Below are 20,497 nucleotides of genomic sequence, written 5' to 3' on the forward strand. Positions count from 1 at the left end.
TCTCCAAGTTTGTGAGTCACAAATCAGTGGCGCATCATGGTGTTCCCACAGCCACCAGGGCACTCTAGAGATGTTTCCAGAGTCTCTTTCAGATTTGTCAAAATTGCTTGACTTTTTCACTCCATCCTAGAACACAAGCTGAGGAGTCTCCTGAGAAACCTGGAACTTGAACTTGAGAATGTCCAGAAAAACAAATTAAATTTGTCTGTTGCTATTTACAAAATAAGTTAAAAAAAAAAAAAAAAGGTGATTCACATGTGTTCCCTACAAGGCACACATTCATCTTGATGTCAGGTAAAACCAATTCTAAGTTCAGAAAACCTGGTTTCGTGTTCTGGGTCTGCCCCTAATTAATTGAATGACCCAGGGAAAGGGTTTATTTTTTAACTCTGTGTATTTGAGCAGCAAGCCATCAAAAGTCCCTTTCAGTTCTAAAACACCCACAGGGCATGTTTTTCTTTACTAACTGTGTGGGTCCTGTTGAATAATGCATTGTACTATCTACTGTCAGGAAAAAATAATTTGTTGGGATGTCAGGTGTGGAGGCGTTCTGAATTGCCATCAAAGTAAGGCAGAGCCCAGCCAGGCCGTTGTCAGCTGCCGGATGAGAGCCCATGAAAACACCCAGAACGGCAAGAGGGTTTGATGCTTCTCCGTCTCAGCAGTAGATTTTTGTTTTCATAAAGACTTTTGACTAACAAATAGGACTTTCCTATCAGTAAGTCTTTCAGTATTAATTATGTTAAACATAGCGCAATTTTGAACAGAGACAGGCTTGAAATGTCTGGGCTTTGTTGCACGGTGATTATTCACTGGATAATCCACCTTTTTGTTCAGGTTAGTCTATAAGCCTACCTTCCTGCACGGTGATTAGCTGTACTAATCAATCCTTTTTGATTGGCTGTTCAGAAATTCTCACCACTGCACCAAGCGACAGGCGTCTGAAGGAGACGTTCCCTCATGTTGCTCGAATGCGTAACAGCACTTCCAAATCCTTCATTAAATAACCATCTAGCTATCAAGGTCGTAGAAGAGAATGAGCTGGGGTGCTCAATCGATCAGGTAACGATGGGCTTTTTAGCGATGATTACTGCCATCATTGTATCTTACTTCTGCTAACACGGCGTGGCATGGGGTGGGGTGGGGTGGAACCACCACCCAGTTTTGATTCTGTCAAGCACGGTGTGCGGTGTGGCTTCTGTGGATTCCGCACTGAGAATGTAAAGACGTAAAGTGGCAGCTTTGGGGTACAGAGACTTCAGCGAGAAGACTGAGAGTAACTAACCTAGGACGGTCTGTCTTCTGATCCTGTGTGGATGGCCATCCTATGTTCATGTCCTGAGGAGGGCTGGAGCTGGACTCCACCCCGCCCCCCCCACCCTGTTAATCTCCCCAGTCCCGAAACTGGCCATTATGCTAGTCCAGCCTGCGGAGAAACCATTCCTCTTCTGCCCACACCCACCAGGCCAAATGCTCAGACGTCAATTACTTGGCTGAGTGAGGACAAAATAATTGAACTGGCATGTGCCATTGGCATGGTTTCTCTAGCTTTGGGTTGGCATTTATCTAACCCGGCAGCAGCAAGCAGATTCCTTATGAGCAGTTGTTAATCTGAATGGGCTTGTTTCCTTTACTGGATTGACAGTTCCACCTATTGCATTTAAAAATAATGTTCACAGTTTCATCCTCAGGAGAGAGATGGCGCAGGCTGAGGGAGAGGGTGGCAGAGGTCAGGCACTGGGTTTTCTAAGGCTGTTGGTCCACAAAGCTCCCGAAATTTCACAGCGATGTTCCAGGGGATCTCACCATCTGCCGGGGTCTTGGTATGCTGAATTCCTCAGCAGTGCTGCCTAGGCTTTCGGGAGACAGAGTCTGGCCATGGCTGCTGTTCCTGTGTTTTTCACATGGTGAGGGATGTAATCACTCTTCTTCCGGTGTAGGTGAGAGACGTTCCAGGGGATGCCCAGCACTGCTGAGGAGACCACTTACACCCAAATGTGAAGACGACATGAGGAGGGCCGGCCATGTCGACTTTGGCCTCCTCCACCTCATCTGCAATATCGACCCCAATCCTTCCCTATGCCTCTATCTACAGAAAATGGTACTTAAATTTTTTATTTTATTATTATTATTACATTTGTTTATTGTTGGCATGTGCATGTCTGCATGTGCCATGGCACGTGTGTGGGGGTCAGAGGACAGCTTGTGGGAAGCAATTCTCTCTTTCCATCATGTGGGTCACAGGGATAGAACTTAGGTCACCAGGTTTAGCAGCAAACACCCCAGTTGGTGACCATCTTTCTGCCCCCCACCCCACACAAACACACACACACACACACATTCACAGATGCATGCACACATACATGCATATACATGTGCTACACACACACATATATAACGAATATGTATGTACATGTGCATGCATGTTTTTATGTGGTGTGTGTGTGTGTGTGTGTGTGTGTGTGTGTGTGTGTGTGTGTGTGTGTATGTGGAGGCCCAAAGCTGATGTCAGGAGGTAGATTATCTCACCAACTCCTGATAGTCTAGATAACCTGGTATTACAGGGGTCAGCTACATGGTTAAACTTCAGATTCTGGGGATCCAAACTCTTGGTCTTCATGCTTGCATGAGAGGGACTTTATCCAGTTAGTCCCCAGGAAATGGTATTTCAACAGGGCTTAATGTGTTCCAGGAAGGACCTCAGCGCCTTAACATTTATTAGCTCCTTTATCCTCAGGGCCATCCTTTGGTAAAGCTGAGGTAGTTGAGGTGCAGGGCAGTTCGGTAGCACGTCCAAGTTCACAGCTGGTTAACGGCACAGTCGGAATCGGCCCAAGTTCTCTGACTTCAGTGTCAGAATCTTGGCTGCTTCACAAACTGCCTACTGGTGAGCAGAGACTGAATCCCAGCTCCACGGTGCACCAGGGTTGCTACTGGTGTAAAAATTCCACTCACAATTGTCCCTCAATATCCAAAGGGAACTGATCTCAGAGCCAACCCCATTAATCGTTAACTCTACAGAAGCTCAAGTCTCTCCTACAAAATAGCGTGGAAGCTGAGTGGGTGTGTGTACACATCTGTAAGCCCAGTACATGGAAGACTAGGGCCAGAGGACCATGAGCTCAAGGCCAGCCTAAAATGTGGGACCCTATCTCAAAAACACCGTCGTGAGAATTCCTTCCCTGGGAGACACAAACAGTGTCTACCTCTTCCTCCTGCGTCGTAAGGATAACCCCCAGAACAACTCTCCTGAAGCTCCCGCTGAGCAAACAATCGGTTTATAGGGTTTACTTACAGAGCATGGGCGAGTGGTTACAGACAGCAGCCACACTGGATACTCTATACGCAGTGTGCGTGATGGCTTCCCTACATCCCCATAGCTGGACCCTGCTTCGGGTAACCTCCCCCAGTCTGTATACCCTAGAGCCTCCCAAGCCTTGGAGGCCACAATGCAATTAGGGAAGAATTACATACAGATGGCTAGGTGGGTAGTGGTTAGAATCTCAGGTGAGAGTCCAGTGACCTTTCTCACCTCCTACAAGCAAGTGTCAACAGTCCACAGGCCCCATTGGGATGGACTCTTGCAAGCAGGCACAGCTGTACTGATGCACACGGAAGCTGTTTTGCTGGGAGAACTGAATTCTACAATATCTATGTGGTATTTACATGCAGGCTTCCTGCTTGCAAACACCCCCCAACATCTTTTAACTCATTTGTAAATTATTTATAATACTTAATATACCATAAATACCATGTAAATAGACCTTATAGCATACTGTTTAGGAAATAGTGACAAAAATATGTGCATATGTCTGGTATAGACACAATTTTCTTTCTGAATATTTTTTTCCTTGTGGTTGGTGGAATCCAAACCCAGAACCTATGGAAAGGAAATGTAGACTGTGTTAGTCTTGAGCATCTGTATCTGTAAGTTTGGAGGCTGCTTTAGTTTATATCTGCTCTTCATCAGCTTTCCTTTACTGTAACAGAATACCTCAGATAATAAGCTTACAAGAAAGAAAGGTTTGTTTTGGCTCATGGTTTTGGAGCTTTCAGTCTATAGTTGGGTTGTTGCTTTTCTCAGTCTGTGAAAAGGCAATACGTCATCGCCATCATCCTTGGGGATGGAAAACAGAATTATCTGATTGTCTAGAGCAACAGTTCTCAACCTGTGGGTTGAGGCCTCTTTGCCAAGGGGTGGGGGGAAGGGAGAAGGGGTGTCAAATGACCCTGTCACAGGGTCACACATCAGATACCCTGCAAATTAGATATTTACATTACGATTCATAGCAGTAGCAAAATACAGTCATGAAATCGTAACAAATATTTTATTGGGGGTCACCACAACATGAAGAACTGTATTAAAGGATGGCTGCATTAGAAATGTTGAGAACCACTGTCCTAGAGGAAGGAGAGAATAGAACAGACCAGAATCATACAACCTCCTTCACGGGCACACCACAGTGACCCAACACCCCCCCCCCCACACACACACACACACCAGGCTCCACCATCTCCCAATAGCACCGTAGGCTGGGGGATCGAGACTTTTAACTTGGCCTTCTGGGAACACATCCCACGTCCAAATTACAGCCTGTGCATACTTGCTCTAGTCCTTGATAGCCACTTCCTGCCTCCTGCCTAGGCCTTCTCTTACCTGCTGTTCTGGGAACCACATCTTCATGTAGGTGTAAGCTGCATCCTTATCAACTAAGGGAGGATTCCTCCATCCTCTGATTCCTGGCTCCTGAGTAGATGTCCTCATCTCCTTTGTCATGTGAGCTGCCCCCCCATGGGTTTCCCTAATCAGATTGCTAGGAGACACTGGTCCCCTCATCTCTTCTGGGATCAGACTTGTATGCTTTGTCCCTTGCTCAGAATTCCTCCTTCCATGCAATCCCTTCCTTTATCCACTGCCTGCTCAAACATAAGAAAAAGAAGCCTCGATGCTGACTCTTCGATATCATTAGTGCTTGCTGAAGGTCATACGTCGCAAACTATGCCCAGTTGTCTCTATGCCTCTGTGTCTCCTTTGTCCCTTCCATTTCTATCTGTGAGCTAGATGCACTGTGGTCCTCTGTAAAGGTAAATAAATGCTGATTACAATGAGAGGCATCTCAAAATGAGATTCAGTATGATATCAATATCATATATCTGATATCAATATCAGATTCACATGTATACTGTATCATTGTCAACGTTGAAGAAATATGAGGTCTCTGTCCAAGAACCACAGGCAGGAACTTGGAGTTTCCAGATCCTGAAATAAGAAGCGTCATTGAATTAAAACGAGTAGATTAGAAAGCATTTAAAGAAGTGAATGTCAGTTGGGGATTTAGCTCAGTGGTAGAGTGCTTGCCTAGCAAGCTCAAGGCCCTGGGTTCGGTCCTTAGCTCTGGAAAAAAAAAAAGTTTTTTAAAAAAAAAAAGGCCAGGTGGTGGTGACGCATGCCTTTAATCCCAGTACTCAGGAGGCAGAGGCAGGCGGACCTCTGTGAGTTCGAGGCCAGCCTGGGCTACCAAGTGAGTTCCAAGAAAGGCGCAAAGCTACACAGAGAAACCCTGTCTCGAAAAACCAAAAAAAAAAAAAAAAAAAAAAAAAGAAGTGAATGTCTGAATTGTATTATATGAAATATATAGAATATACAAATTCATAGAGACAGAAGGATTAGATGTTATCTCAAGAAGGAGAAGAAAGGAATATAGAGCAATGATTTCCTAAGTATAGAATCTCTGTTTTGTGTGATGGAAAAGCCCCACAAATGGACAGTAGTATCAGGACATAATATCATGAATGTAATAAATCAATACAATTAATGTAATTAATGAATAACATAAATATAGTTATTGAATGAATACTGCGAATATAATTAATGAATGCCACAAATGTAATTAATATAATGAATGTAATTAATGAATATCATGAGTGTAATTAATATCTTGAATGTAATTCATGCCACTGAATTGTGAATTTAAAAATGGTTACAATTGCAAATACTATGTTCATTAAAAAAATAAGGTGGAATGTAATCACCATACATTATATGTGTGTATGAAATTGAAGACAGTGATGTTCTAAAATAGAAAGTGGTGATGGTGTCATGGGCCTATGAGGATGCTGGACTAAAGTCTATCAAATTGTGCAAACAGGCAAATCATATACTATGTGAATTATTTGTCAATAAAGATTTTATAAAACGTAAAAAAAAAGAAGTGTATGTCTGCAGGACAGTCTAAACTTTACAGATATATTAGATAATGTATAGATAGATATATAGATAATGCTGAACTCATCGTTCCCCACACGTACCTGTTCGTCCCTAGGGTGGTTTCATTAAGAACGGCCCCTATAGGCTCATAGATTTGAATGTTTGGTCATTAGGAAGTGGTGCTACTTGACAGGGATTAGGAGATGTGGCCTTGTTGGGGTAGGTGTAGCCTTGTTGGAGGAAGTGCGTAATTGAGGGTGGACTTTGGTTTCAAATGCTCAAGCTGGGCTGAATGTTTTTCTCTCTGCCTGATGCCTGCAGACCCAGATGTAGAACTCTCAGCTACTCTCCAGTACCATGTCTGCCTGCGTGCTGCCATGCTTACTGCCACGAATAGACTTAACCTCTGAACTGTAAGCCAGCCCCAATTAAATGTTTTCCTTTATAAGAGTTGCTGTGGTCATGATGTCTCTTCACAGCAATAGAACATTGACTAAGACAATCCCCAAGGCTTTGCAGCAGCTAGGGTCTTTGAGTTCTCTTTGACATTTACATCCCATAAACAGATCCTGCCACTGTGACTCTAAAAAAATGTGCTCTAGATCAGGGGTTCTCAATCTGTGGGTCGTGACCCCCTGGGGAGTTGAACAACTCTTTTCCCAGGGGTCGCCTCAGACCATCCAAAAAACACAGATGTTTATACTACAATTCACAACATTAACAAAATTATAGTTAGGAAGAAACAACGAAAATAAGGATCGCCACAACATGAGGAACTATATTAAAGGGCCGTAGCATTAGAAATGGTAAGAACCACTGCTCTAGGTCTTTGTATTCGTCTGCATCTTCCTCTCTGCCTCCCTGCTGTGTGTCTTCATCATCTTCACCTGTGCTACCCACCAGCCTCCAACCAGCGTCCTGTTGTGTAACCCCAAAGGCTGAAGACTTCTGTCTTGGAGGAAAATGTCTTAAGTCAAAGGATGCAAAGGGAAGTGAAACAAGATGATTTTTTCCTTAGAACTTTTTAAAAATTTTTTACTCATTTTACATACCAACCACAGTTCCCTCTCCCACCCCTCCTCTCGCTCCTCCCTGCCTACCCCCTAACCTACCCCCATCTACTCCTCCAAAAGGGTAAGGCCTCAGCAAAGCCTGGCACATTCAGTTGAGGCAGGACCAAGCCCCTCCCCCCTGCATCAAGGGTGAACAAGGTGTCCCACCATAGGAAATGGGCTCCAGAAAGCCAGCTCATGCACCAGGGATGGATCCTGAACCCACTGCCAGAGGCCCCCTCAAACAGACCCAGCTACACAACTGTCTCCCACATTCAGAGGGTCTAATCTGGTCCCATGCAGGTTCCATAGCTGTCAGTCTAAAGCTTGTGAGTTCCTACGAGCTTGGTTTGGTTGTCTCTAAGATTTCCCCATCATGATCTTGACACCCCCCCGCTCCCGCTCATATAATCCCTCTTTGCTCTCTTCGACTGGACTCCTGGAGCTTGGTCTGGTGCTTGGCTGTGGATATCTGCCTCTGCTTCCATCAGTTACTGGATGAAGGCTCTATGATAACAGTTAGGGTATTCACCAATCTGATTATCGGGGTAAGCCAGCTCAGGCACCCTCTCCACTATTGCTAGTAGTTTTTAGCTGATGTCATCCTTGTAGATTCTGGGAATTTCCCTGGCACCAGGTTTCTCTCTAATGCCATAATGAGTCCCATCAAGATCTCTCTTTCATTGCTCCCATACCATCCCTTCCTCAGCTTGACCATCCTGTTCCCTCATGTTCTCATCCCCTATCTCCTCCCTTCTACCATTCACTCAACTCCAGTTTACCCAGGAGATCTCATCTATTTCCCCTTCCCAGGGCCATCCATGTGTCCTTCTTAGGGTCCTTCTTGTTACCTAGCTTCTCTAGAGCTGTGGACAAGTTATTTTAAGACAAGTTGTTTATAAAGAAGTGAAACAACAGAATGTTTTAGGGGTATGTAAAACACTCCATCCTGCTCAGAAGTTCCCTTAAGACAGCAAGTAAACAATTCGAAACAGGAAGTCCCTGAAACTGATCAGATTCACTAGGTCCCTCCTTCCTCAAGAGTTCATGAGCAGTAAAGACTGTTGAGAGTCACTCTCAGATCAGCTAATCTGCATAGAAGAATCTGAGACAAGACTAGCTGCTTGGGAGAGGCTGGGACCCCGCGAGTGACCTGGAAGAAGCAGGGACCAGATGAGCTGTCTAGAGGGAACAAAAACTAACAGAGTCACCGGAAAAGGACACTTTCAAAACTGTTAAGCTGACTGATGGCTATACAGTGTGCTTCCGGTCCCAAGATTTTTGTGAGCTGTCACCCATGCTGGGGTGGGCTTTGGTGATACAGCAGTCTTTGAGTCATTTATGCTCCTCTTAGTAACCCCTGACCCATATTCCTCTAGGTAACCTCAGTAAAACTCTTGGGCTCACTAAGTTGGACTCGGGTTATCCATACTTGTGACTGTTGTGGGCTCACAATCTGGGGTGAGTAGATAGATGTGTGTGTTGTGTCTGCCCTGGAAGTCTTGTCACACATCAGGTCCCTATTTTACTTTGTCCCTCTACTCAGCATTCTCCACTTAACAAAGCCATCTTTCAGGGATGTATTGGGTCCCATGACCAACCTCTCTAAGCTCTACTAGTAAACAGCTTCCTGTCACCCAGAAAATGAAAGCCAAACAAGTCCCTTAGGATACCTTACAGAACTTGGCCATTCTGGACTTTGGCAGTGTTCATGACCTTATCAGAGGCCAGGCTCTTGGCCTCACATTCCATTCCCAGGAGGTCTTGTCTTTTGGTTGTTCTCATCTCTGGACTCCTGTGTTTGCTCTATTCCCTCTGCCTGGAAGACTCTTTCCCCAAATATCTATCTATATGTTGGAGTCCCTCTCCTCATTCAGACATCAACTCAGATGTCACTCCAAAACACTGCATCCTTCTATAGCTTAGAAAAATGCATTTTCCACCAGTGTTACATCGTACAACTTTTCCTGCCGTTTTGGGTGACTTTGCCATTGAACACAGCTGAGAAACTTCTCTCCTTCCACTCCACATCTGCCACCACCACCCTTAAGCTAGGACTATAGCACAGTAGTGAGCACATGTGTAGCATGGACGGGGCCCTGGATTTGAACTCCAGAAGCACAAAAAAGAAACATAGTTCTTTCCCCATTCATTTTGATCCTGTTGCTATGATTTGCTTTCTGTGAGGCACTATGACCACCTAAACAAGCTTGCTCATTGGTATTCTGTATCTGCACAAAGATGGGAGATCCCTGGGAACAGAATGCTGGGCTGCTTACCCACTTGACCAGCACAATGCCGGGCACTGAAGGATGTCCCGCGTGTGTATTGTATAAGGTGGGGTGGCAGCGAGACGGGCCTATGACTAGGGAAGGGTAGGTTTCCTTCTTGGCTTTACTTTCACTTTCTGGGTCACCTGAGAGGACTGCTTCAGTTTTGTCTTCTCCCAGGTTTGGATGAGAGTGGGGAGTCCCTCAAGGTGAGTTCTGTAATTACAGGGGTTCTGTGCTTAGCTTTGAGAAGAACCTGATGCTTGGCTTTCATGTCTAAGGAGGTCATAGGAGCCAATGGGTCCTGAAATGATCAGGGACTGAAAGCATATTCTCTTAACGTTCTTATGTTCTAGAAATCGAGTGAACTTGGTTCTACTTCTCTGTAGGTTATCCTCTGTCTAAGGCACAGGTAGTAACCACCAATCATGGCATTCTTGGCTCAGAAGGCTTCCCTTCTCACCAGTACAGGGTGGTTCTTTGCTCACGATGGTGAGTTCCGAGTTTGTCTGCGACCCTGCCGTGAACTTAGCTAAAGAGCATAGTGAGCTCAAAGGCCTTCTGGCCACCTGTGTCTCTCATGCCATGGGTGGCAGCTGAGGCTAGAAGAGACCACGTGTCTACTGCCTTGTTACACAGTGTGCAGGGCTGATGTGGACTGTAAGACCTAACCCCAGAATCCCTTCTTCTCCTCTATACCCCACTACCGTGGACTTCAGTGAGAACCATCTCTCTTCTGCTAGGGCCCAGACAATGCTCTCATTCTTGCCGCTGACAGATGTTTAAATGTCCACCCTCCCAGACCCTCTACTCCCTCACAAGGCTTTCTTTGTGCTGTAGAACATCAAAGGGCCCAGCTTCAATAGCCTCTGCTTTTGTGACTGAAATCACTTCAGTCCCCCGCTCCCATTCATAAACCAGTAAGACCAGGAACTGGGCTCCACACCTCAGACCATTATAAACACACACAATGAAGTCGACAAGTTAAAAAAAAAATTCATCTCTGAGTGAATACACTGGGGGTGGGGAGCAAGGAGTGAATGTTTACCAAGAGTAGCTAGACTGGAATCTTGGGAAATCGTGTAATTCAAGGAGGGAATTTGAGATTTCTGTATGAAACAAAAGATTGGATTTTTTTCCCCCAGAAAGCTCATCCCAATGTTGAGAGCTGGCCAAAGACTTTACTAGTCAGGTGCCTCTTTTCTAGATTCAGAATTCACCTGGATTTGGTTTGATTATATAAGGAAAAGAGAGGAAAGACTTTGATCTGAATAACGAGTCATGTCAGCGCTCTTATCTGAGAGTATACTGAGTGGTGGTTTTTTCCATTCTAAAACAAGGCCAGTTCACACACACACATGGAAAATGTGCCAGTACTGCAAACAGCACCTTTCTGTGGGCCCTTTGCCCGAGAATGCAGAGCTGACAGGCGGCCTTCGTTGGCCTGGACAAGAGAAAATCCAGACTTCCTAGGAACTGAGCAACAGCTCTGTCTTGACTCAGTGTTCGGCAGTTCAGCTGCAGAGTGAGACTCCCAAGTTATAATTCAGTCATTGTCTGCCTTCAGCTTCATCTATATGTAAACGAAGGAAGGATCCAACGGCTTTAAGGCTTAAGGGATTCAGGATAGAAGGTTAGCTTCTCATTTGCCACTGGCCACCCAGAAACAGCATCTCCCTGCTTGTCCTGGGTCTAACCTCATGTAGTTCCCTGGGGGACTTTGCTTCAATTGTTGGTTATACTTGGGCCTCTAAGGGACCAGATGTGACAACGTAACCTTGGTCCAAAAACAAACCAGGGCAAATATCTCTAGGAAGACAATAGTTACAATAGACTGAATAACACTGTTCCCTAGATTACAATGAGAGATGACCACTTCTTACTCCTGGAATGAGTGACTGTGCTACCTCACAGGACAAAAGGACATAGGGATCTGGCAAAGGCAATCTAACTACAGGTCTTGACATTGGAGCTGCTGGATTGGGCTCAGTGTAACCACCACGGAGCATGAGCTGTTCATTGTCGTAACAAACTCCTGAGGTATTCATCTTAAAGGAGGTCATATTATGGCCACGGGTTCAGAGTTCGAGTCAGTGAGCAGTTGTTCCCATTGCTTTCGATCTGTGTCGAGGCAGCACATTACATCAGAAGTGCGTGGCCGGGCAACAATGCTTCCCTGATGGTTAGCAAATGAGAGAGGAAAAAGAACACCAGGATCCCAGAATCTCCTTCAAGGGCAAACTCCTCAGCCACCTAAAGACTCACACACGTTCTATCTCTGAATGTTTTCACCACCTCTCAAGAGCACCAAGATGGGGATAAGACTTTACCACATGGATATTCGGGGCACAATTAAGAGCTGAACTGTAGCGGTTTCCTAAGGAAGGAGGCAGATGGAAGGGTTAGAGTTAGGAGGGGAGAGATGGTCATGAAAGCATTGGATGGGGTGAGGAATTTGAAGGTGCTGTTCTGATGGAAGGCAGAAGAAGGGCTATGTACCAGAAAACATGGACATTTCCCTAGGAGCTGGAAGTGGAAAGGAAAGAAAATCTTCCCATGAGGCCCCAGGGAACAGAGCTCACTGATACCCTGAATTTAATTAAATAAGACTCATTTAGGATTTCTGACCTCTGAACCCATAAAAACATTAATTTGTATTATTTCAAGCTATAAAGTGTGTGCTAATTTGTTACAGCACAATAGAAAACAGCTGTTGTTAAACACTTTTAATATAATTTATTTTTATTTTATGTTTTGGAGCATCTGTGCATCATGTGTGTGCAGCACCTGCAGAGGCCTCAAGAGGGCATTCTACCCCCAGAAGTGGAGTTACAGGTGGTTATGAGCCACCATGTTGGTGCTGGGAATTGAACCCAAGTCCTCTGGAAGAGCAGCCAGTGCTCTTAACCACTGAGCTATCTCTCTAGTCCCATCACGACCAGTTTTTAAAATCTAAATGCAAACAACTTTTTGACAATGGATTTGACAACTATAGAAGAAACTGAATGTACTGTATCTTGAAGAGGAGTCAAGGTGTTTGTGATTTGTATATGACGTATTCCACAAAATGTTCACCTACTGGTGGATCCAATCACTGAGGTGATGGGATCATAGTGGCAATGACCTTATTGTGAGATGGAGAAAGGTCACAAGAAGGTATGCATTTGAAGGGTATATGAAGACCTGAGCCCTGTCTGTCTGTCTGTCTGTCTGTATGTCTAGAGGAGAGCAGTTCTGCCTCACCATGGGCCCAGAATCAACACAGCTAAGTGATAGACTAAACCTCTGGAATCACAAGTTACAAGGAATCTTTCCCTGCTTAAATTGTTTCTATCAAGGGTTGGCCACGCTGATAGAAAAGGGCTCACACAAAGACCAAAAGGAAAAAGACAAGCTCAGAAACTGAGGACCAAAGTATCAGGAGGTTTCCTGACTCCTCTACAACTTACTAGGTCACAATGATCTGCTTTAAACACACTGTCACTAATATCCGACTCAGTCCAAACTGCTTTTACGTCTGGGTCAATATACAGAACACTGTACTGGGATTCAGATAATGAACTTAGATCTTAAAAGATGCTTCAGGCTTCCTAGATAGTTTTCTTTCTTCTCTGTTACTCGGTCAGGAATGTGAATGTAATGCATTAGTAGTCACGAACATTCTCCAAGAACAGCAGCTGAAACAGAAAGACCTAGAGAATTAGTGTTCTTTGGCAATAAATAAATCCAGTTAATTAAAATAGTCATCCTCAAGGTTCTCCTTTGGCCATTTTATCTAGAAATAACAATGGGTATCGTAGCTATGGTGCTGGGACTGAGAGCAGAGTCCTGGATCTCACGGAGTCTGGATCTCAGAGCCAATATCTCCATGATATGAAGGCAATCTGGGAGCATCCATCATTCTCTATCCCATTGTGTTATTTTATGCTTGTCATAAATAAGCTAATGTTATATTACTTATTTGCTTATCACATCCTGTTTCCTCCCATTAGCCTGTCACCCCCACAAGGCAGGAGCTGGGTCTAATTCATTGTTTTCACAATCACATCTAGAACGGTACGTGGTTAATGGTGTGTGCTTTAAAAATAGTCTTTGAGTGAACAGCACATTAGAAACTGCTCAAAGGTTCTTTGAGGGAGCAGGAACCCAGTGCTTGTTGGATTCTTCCAGTGAACCTGCACTGTTTGGAACCTCGTGTAAGCCATGAAGCAAGCACATTAGGGTAGGAGGTACCATTCCCTGCGTGTGAGGTCAGGAAGCAACAGCGTATCTTTTTCTTTTCCAATTAAAAAAATACTTTAACCTTACTTTATGTGCATTGGTGTGAGGGTGTCAGATCCCCCTGGAACTGGAGCTACAGACAGCTGTGAGCTGCCTTGTGGTTGTTGGGAGTTGAACCTGGGTCCTCTGGAAGAGCAGCTAGTGCTCCCAACCTCTGAGCTACCTCTCCAGCCCAGGAAGCAGCCTATCTTGTTAGGTGGTTGACAAAAGACAAGCTTGAAGCTCTAGTGAAGGAACAGTCTAACGTGGTGTTTGACCCTCCTGGCTGTGGAGTTGCTGAGCAGCCACATTAAGAAGAGGTACAAACATACATACCATGGACACCATGGGCTCTCATCCATCCCACTACACGGATGCATGCTCCAGTGTCAGTGATACAAGCCTGTCCTGTGTGCCCCCCTCCATGTGCGCATCGTTCTGACTGAGAGTGATTCTCATGTTTAAAGATACTCATTCTCCCATACAGTGAGTCCCTAAGTGGAAAGACATCAACTGCCTTTGGCAGAAGCATCACAGGGTGGGAGGAAGTAAAATAGTATGTTATTTTAGATTCTCTCTGTTTCCCCATACCTCATACCTGAAACACCACCTATTCCTGCCAACCTCCACTCCAAAGGATCAACAGAACCTGTGGCTGCTTCCAAGTCCCATCAACACTTCAAATATCAGTGTCCAGCATTTCTTGTCCACTGCAAATCTTCCTAACTGGACTTCTTTCCTCTTACCCTTCATTCCTCAGAGCTGTCAAGAGCTTTCAAGGGGAGGCAGCTCACGACTTGACCATGTTTTGAACTTACTTGGCACAATGGCCCAAGTGATCCAGTTCCATGTTTAACTCCATGCCCTCATCCTGGACCACTCCTTCAAGCTGCCTTGCTCTGGCTCATTCTCTTCATGAGAACCTCATTCTAGCTGATCCTCCTGCCCGAGTGTCTTTCCTTTATGTGAAAGAGCCCTGTCACCGGGGTCTCAGCTAAAATAACACCACCACAAAGAAGTTTTTTCATTGGCCACTTCTGTGCCTGCCTAAGTCTTTGAATGGTGTTTACCGCTTTCTAATGCAGGGTGACTTTAAATCCCACTGAATGGCAAGCCCCATAAAAGCAGGAATGCTCTCTAGCCTCATTGGAGGAAGTTCTCTGACATTAGGGACTCCAGGAGTCAGCCTCCTCAGGATGTGGGCAAGTACACATCTAATTATTTCTTTCTTTTGCTTATCTGTGTATTGTAAAACCTGACCTCATTAGGAGTGGGAAATCAATTTGCTATACTATACTACATATGCTGGGCATGGTGGTATATGCCTATGATCCCAACACTCAGGAGGCAGAGGCAGGCAGATCTCTGAGTTGAAGGCCAGCCTGATCTACATAGTGAGTCCCAGGACAGACATAGAAAAACACTGTCTCAAATAAATAAATAAAAATAAATAAATAAATAAGCAAACAGACTACATAATTGTCCAAGACCACGCAGCTTTGAGTTTTTAAATTAGTTTTTAACCCATTCCTGTCTGGATCTCACTCATCGGGTCTCTATTATGCCAGGAAGCAAAGGGAGACTTAGGAGTTGGCAGCCCGTGAATATGGCAAAGGAAGAAGCGTGACAGCGGCTAATTCTCAAGGTATTGATGTTTTGACCAACCAGGCTTCAGTGCATGCACTGTTGCTGACTCTAGGTTGATGTTAGCATTTTCCTTCCATCACAAAACCCTGCAGAGCGGGGAAGTTCTTGCAGTAATAGGTAGTGTTTGCACATATGTGCCTGTTAGACTACTAGAACATTTTGCTCATAGCCATTCTTCTCTGTCTGTCCCTCTGTGTCTCCCTGTCTCTCTCTGTCTCTCTTTTTCTCTGTCTCTCTGTCTCTCATTCTTATAGTAGGACTTTCTTTGGACTGCCGCTCCCAAATATTGACATGGAGACTTCTTATTAATTATGAAAGTTTAGCCTTAGCTTAGACTTGTTCTCAACTAGTTCTTAAAACTTAAATTAACCCATTTATATTAATCTACATTCTGCCATGTGGCTCACTACCTCTTCTCAGTACAGTACGTCTGACTCCCTCTGCACCTCACTGGTGAATCCTGCCTCTAGGATTCTTCCCCAGAGTTCCTCTCTCTCCCCAGAAGTCCCGCCTATCCTCTCCTGCCTAGCTATTGGCAGTTCAGCTCTTTATTAAACCAATCATAAGGTGCCTTGGCAGAGACACATCTTTACAGTGTACAAAAAGATTATCCCACAACACTTTCTCTGTCTCTGTCTCTCTCTGTCTGTCTCTCACATTAGCGCTGTGACAACCACAGCTCTTTCAACAATTGAAAATGCTCAGCCATCAGGCTCAGTCCCTAGTTTCTTCAGGTTTAGTATTTTTCACATGAATGATGCTGAGTTCTCTTACTAGATGGAATGGAATTAAGTGCTAAAGAGACTGCATAATTAAAAGATAAAGTTACAGCAAATCTAATTTCACAGATCTTAATTAGTTTTATTTGCTGTTCCAGAATTATACAATGGTACTAACTGACAAAGAAAAGTCCAGAAGGCCCTGGCCCAGCACATGAAAGGAAGTGATACAGAAAACAAGGTGAGGGCTGGGTGGTGGTGGCACATGCCTTTAATCCCAGCACTCAGGAAGTAGAGCCAGGCAGATCTCTGAGTTCGAGGCCAGCCTGGTCTACAGAGCAAGATTCAGGACAGGCACCAAAACTACACAGAGAAACCCTATCTTGAAAAAAAATTAAAAAAAAAAATAAAAACTAACAAAAAAAAAAAAAAAAGAACTCTTGTTTAGAAAACAAAGTGAGCCACACATGTAGCCTGATTGACCATAGCTCTGTCTTACTGGACCACGATTCCAGCAGTTGGCTGCTTGTGACTGGCTGCGATTCAGCTACTCTTACAGTTAGAATGTTTTCAGACCAACTTAGGCTGTGACAGTTCACTAGACACAGAAAAACCTTTAGGCCAAATTTAAAACATGGAGGGAAGGAAGCATCTCAAGGTCAAACTTAGTTTGTGATGAGCATGGTATGCAGCAGTCCTGAAGCCATCTCGTAGATTTCATACCCTATGTACCCAGTGTTTGGCTTATGGCCTCTTTTTCTGTATTTCTGTTGGGTACTCAAATATTTGGGCAACCATAATGCAGAGACAGTGTTTGCAGTAATTACTCATAGCTGAAAATGCCTCAGTTTTCCCATCATCCTCCCTTTTATTCATGATCATTACAGGAGGCTCCGAAGCCACAGAGAGGTTCTATATGCAACCTGGTGGACTCCAGTACATCATTCCTAGTGTTTCACATTAGCTAGGAGCTGGAGCCTCATCACAACACCCTTCTAAGGGCAGAGCAGGGTGACTATGGGCCAAGTTCTGTACAGTCATAAGATTCCTGTTTAGATAGAAGGACTGGGTTCTAGCATCTGACTTGAGATGTATGGATATCCTTCAGAATTCTGCAGCCTTGTGGGTTTTGGCTATGAGAGACAATTAAAATCTCTGTGAGTTCGAGTCCAGCCTGGGCTACCAAGTGAGTCCCAGGACAGGCGCAAAGCTACACAGAGAAACCCTGTCTCAAAAAACCAAAAAAAAAACCAAAAAACCCAAAGTATTAGTCTATGTGTTTGTGATAAGCAAAGCATATTTATTGACTTGTAAGAGACCACACTTTCTCCAGCCCAGATATTTACCACCAAATATGCAGTGCACAGGGACTGGAGTCATGGAGCTGAAGATCAAGAAACCAACCCTCACCAATGAGGAAACCATCAGAACGGGAGAGCTGGGGTCAGAAAGACAGACCACGCAGAACTGCATCCTTTCGAGTTCTTAACCGATTGTTTCTCACTGACTGTGAAGTCAGCTTCTGGGTCCAGGAGGGTGAGCCAGAGTCTTGTTTTTGTTTTCCAACAGTATGGAGAACACTAGAGTCTGATTCTTAAATGACCTCCACAGTATGGAGAACACTAGAGTCTGATTCTTAAATGACCTCCACAGTATGGAGAACACTAGAGTCTGAATCTTAAATGACCTCCACAGGCTCATGTTTGGGAAACTTGTTCCCCAGATGGTGGGGAGTTTGGATATTTTGACAGGCCACCCCATCTCCAATCCCCCCTCCCTCCTTATAGCCTTGAGACTTTGTTTCTCATCCATGTCTCACTCTTTCCTCATCCAGGTTGAAATCTCCAGGCCTAGGCACCAAGTGATGTAGTTACTGCAGGAGGGCAAGTTCTTGGAGAAGGAAGTTGACCCTTGAGGATGAGCTTTATTATGAGAGAGCCTCGTGACCGTGAGGGCAGGCATGATCGGGCCTTGGGGTAGGATAGCAGCAGAGGTAGCATGGTGAACTCTTGCAGGGAAAGAGAGATTTCCCTTCGAAAATTGGGAGAGGAATTCCATGAAGAGAGACAGCTTGAAGTAAGATGTGTGAGTGAGAAAGAGGGTTTCCGTGCACAGCGTGAGGAGGCTGGTGGCTGAATGTGAGAGACAGAGAGAGCCTTCAGAGAAATTTTATTCCTGAGCGAAACTGATTTTCTGACTTTCACAGGTTTTCAGGGACTGCTGGGGAGTTGATTCTGTACCAGGTGATTTAGTCCAGCATAGCCTGCTTGCCAAGGAAGCAAGTACTGGAAAGGACCATACACACATCTTACCGTTGGGATGAGGAGGAGGGTATTTCAAGGCAATAACAGCAAGGTTTTTTTTTTTTTTTAACTCTGTTTAGAGAAACAGAGAGCCACAAGGGGTGTGGCCTAATTTCTGGGACAGAGAGGCATCTAGAGGGTCTGTGATCTAATACCAACTACCTAAAAGGAATGTTGGAAGATTCACTGAAATCAAAGGAAAAAATACACGTTCTCTTTTAAAAATTGGAAGCTGGGGGAGGGGGGGCGGGTTGAGTGAAGCAAACAGGTTTAGGAAACTAAACAGAGCTAGCAAACACCTAGTATTGAAGGGTGGGTGTTGTGGAATATTAGTTGAAGCTGTGTTACATTTGTTTAATGCTGCAAAGATGTTTTGCATTCTTTTATGTCTGAACTGCCACGGGTAACCAAGAGTGCCTCTGCTGTCTCTTTTCCAGGCAGCAGACAGCCACTGCCTTTTATTATCTCCAGTGGTGACTCCATTCATCAAGCTAGCATCTCTTCAAATGTCCTATGTTTTCATTAATCTTGTTGTGCTGGTTAGTTTTGTCAGCTTGACACAAACCCAGACATACCTGGGAAGGGAGACTCTCAATGAAAGAATTTCTTCCATCACTGGCCTGCAGGCAAGTCTGTGGGGGCATTTTCTAGCCCACTGGAGGCAATGCCATCTCTGGGCAATGCACAATCTGAATGTACAATGTCACACTTGGAACAGCAGTGAGACCTGTTACAGGCCGAACCAGATCTCTAAGATCTCATGGGAATTCTGATTTAAAGTGGTATTAAATACTCAGGTTCTATGCAGAAACCATCAGCCTTCATCACAGCATTCACTTACCCTGGTTGGAAAGATGACACAGGAAAGGAGGAGCAGGATGATTTCATGATGAAGGAGAAGTATCCATCTAAATTAGGAAACCTATCCACAGCTAGACGTCTTCAACACCTGCATGCTTTTACCTTGATATCTTCAACAAGTAGACAGTTCTAACAATCCAGAGTGACTCTCTTTAGCTGGGGGGAGGGGGTGCAAGGTTTGCACAGTGAAGTTTTGCCACAGTGCGAATGCTAAATAGGACTTGGTAAAAGCCGTGTTCAACAGAGTTCAAATGCATTTTTTCTTTGGTGTCAACTTTGGCAAAGACCCTAGCTCTGAGTTTTAGACTCCAGAATGTCCATTCTACAGGTTAGGCTTTGAGATCCACACATTCGTTTCCTTATGCAAATTTGGTGGAAGAAAAAACCTATAGTGGGAATTTTGCAGCTAAATTATTCAAGAAGCTGAGTTTTTTAAGAAAGAAAGATAATTTGGCAGTTTATAGAGAGTCTCATAACCCTAATACCCCAATTGTCAATTGCTTCCAATCAAAGAGTCAATGATGCCTTGGATAATTCTTCTAGTGCCTATGTCCTGGTGATCCTTTTATAAGGTATCCCTCAGGAAACTGGTGTGCCCTCCAAGAAACATTTTGCCTGGGAAGGATTTAATGAGCAACCATATACATGAGTAATGCCATGTGGAAAATAACAGGCCGACACAGACTCAAGATTCCAATGCTGTCATTTTACAGCCAACTGGAAACTGACTGTAGATCTTTATCTCTTAATTTTCACTACAGAATAGGGAAGGCTTTGTCAGCAGGCATAACCCCTCCATAAAGGGCATCCTTTGGTGGAGCAATCCTTACCCGACTTGGCCTACATTAAGTTAAGGAGATGATTAGAAACTTCTCGAGCATTAGCACAGTGACCGACTCTACCATAAGGATGGTATCCGTGCATAGCAAGGTTCTCCAAACTCCTTTGCAGAACTCTCTGGACTTCTGGCTCAGCTGGGGATGGGGATGTGACAGCCACCGTTTTGTCCTCCTAGTGAGTACATAGATGTGGTGTAGAAACTCAGTCACAAGAAGGTAGCAAACAGGCTACTTGGTTAAAATGATCTCTTCTGGCTCATTCCTTGATCTACTTAATTGCTGTTGGTTTTGTTCAGGGGCCTTGCTGGTGGGGCTCCAGAGTGGAAGGGCATTTCATG

The 20,497-nt window shown here is 44.5% G+C and overlaps 1 long non-coding RNA gene across 1 annotated transcript in view; it reads left to right on the forward strand.

Moving 5' to 3' along the window:
• The first annotated feature begins 915 nt into the window (after positions 1 to 915).
• The window catches only part of LOC128119033 (uncharacterized), a 45,170-nt gene continuing 25,588 nt past the window's right edge, over positions 916 to 20,497 (forward strand). Inside the window, exons 1-2 of the long non-coding RNA XR_008221425.1 lie at positions 916 to 1,062; positions 1,941 to 2,101. This is a non-coding gene — a long non-coding RNA (uncharacterized LOC128119033). The remainder of the gene's footprint in view (positions 1,063 to 1,940; positions 2,102 to 20,497) is intronic.

This window comes from Peromyscus californicus, unplaced genomic scaffold, assembly GCF_007827085.1.
Source record: "Peromyscus californicus insignis strain IS unplaced genomic scaffold, ASM782708v3 Scaffold_23__1_contigs__length_62951481, whole genome shotgun sequence".
Classification (NCBI taxonomy): Eukaryota; Metazoa; Chordata; class Mammalia; order Rodentia; family Cricetidae; genus Peromyscus; species Peromyscus californicus.